Source organism: Lathyrus oleraceus, chromosome 4, assembly GCF_024323335.1.
Source record: "Lathyrus oleraceus cultivar Zhongwan6 chromosome 4, CAAS_Psat_ZW6_1.0, whole genome shotgun sequence".
Lineage (NCBI taxonomy): Eukaryota > Viridiplantae > Streptophyta > Magnoliopsida > Fabales > Fabaceae > Lathyrus > Lathyrus oleraceus.
In genome coordinates, this window is record NC_066582.1 from 418,825,561 (window position 1) to 418,827,266 (window position 1,706).

The 1,706-nt window shown below is 35.2% G+C and overlaps 1 pseudogene; it reads left to right on the forward strand.

Annotated features, from left to right (window-relative positions):
* Nucleotides 1-210: 210 nt before the first annotated feature.
* Nucleotides 211-1,706, forward strand: LOC127075799 (2-methylene-furan-3-one reductase-like; annotated as a pseudogene).

Consider the following 1,706-nt stretch of genomic DNA (forward strand, 5'->3'; position numbering starts at 1 on the left):
TATTTTCTTCTACACTAAATTTTGGTTGGGTAGCATCCATTGCAGAAGCAAGAGGATAAGAGAAGATATAGCTTAATGTAGAGAGTGACTAACAATAAAAGAGGTATAATCACTTAAGGATTTCAATTTTAATGGCCTATCCTCACACTTACATGATAATTTTTGATTACTTTTTCACTCATCAACTTACTATAAATACCATAGTTGCCATGTCTAATTGCATAAACTAAAACCATTTGAGAGAAAATTTTCTTAGTTTTAATATGAAAATGCAGAAAGCTTGGTTCTATGAGGAGTATGGTCCTAAGGAAGTCCTTAAGCTAGGTGACTTACCTATTCCATCTCCTCTGCATAACCAACTACTTGTCCAAGTTCATGCTGTTGCTTTGAATCCAATTGATTCAAAGAGGCGTCTGCGTCCTATCTTTCCGTCCGAGTTTCCTGTGAGTATGTGAAACTCCAAATTTGCTCATTGTATAGTGACGACTCACAAATGAAGTTATATTAAATTACACTAATTTAGTTATCCATTTTATAAGTTTCAAATAGCATCATGGAATTTTCATAAGTGAGTTATGAAATTTTCATTTTAAGTTTCCTAGGAAGTTGCTTGTTGCATAAGCAACCTTTTTTTCTTCATAACTGTGGTTTGGCCGGGAAGTAAGTAAAACCCAGTCAAAGTTTATTCGAGTAAAGATTCAAACTTGAGCTCCCAAACAATCACTAAACTTCCATGATGGATGCATGTTATAAACATAAATAGATTTATTTATGCAGGTGGTTCCTGGATGCGACATGGCTCGCATGGTGATAGGAAAAGGTGTTAATGTCAAAAAATTTGATGTAGGTGATGAAGTGTATGGAAACATAAAGATTTCAATAATACTAATGAAAAACCAAAGCAACTTGGAACATTGTCACAGTCCATTGTTGTGGAAGAGAATTTAGTTGCAAAAAATACGAAATGTCTTTCATTTGAGGAAGCCGCAAGTTTGCCTTTGGCAGTTCAAACAGCAATAGAAGGCTTCAAAACAGGAGATTTTAAGAAGGGTGAGACAATGTTTGTGGTTGGTGGAGCAGGCGGTGTTGGAACTCTGGTTCTTCAATTGGCCAAACTTTTGTTTGGAGCTTCCTATGTTGTGTCTTCATGCAGCACACCTAAAGTGAAGTTTGTGAAACAGTTTGGTGCTGATAAAGTGGTGGATTATACCAAGACTAAATATGAAGACATTGATGAGAAATTTGATTTTCTATATGATACTGTTGGTAATAATGTTTTTCTTCTCAAATCCATGTTATGTTTTGCATTGCATAATGAATTAATGATTGAAAATTTTCAGGTGATTGCAAGAAATCTATTGTTATAGCAAAGAATGATGGAGCAATAATTGACATAACATGGCCTCTATCACATTCAAGAGCAGTTTATTCAAGTTTGACAGTTTCTGGTGAAATGTTGGAAAAGTTGAGGCCATATTTGGAAAGAGGAGAGTTAAAACCTGTGATTGATCCAAGAGGTGAATATAGTTTTGAGAATGTGATTGAGGCTTTTGGTTATATAGAAACTGGAAGAGCTCGGGGGAAAGTTGTTGTATCATGCTTCCCATTGGAGGATATTCTTCAATATCAGTCTACCATTTTGTCTGGATACTGATACCAGTATACAACAAGTCGATGGTTTGGCAAAAGATCTTTGTCTCAAGTAG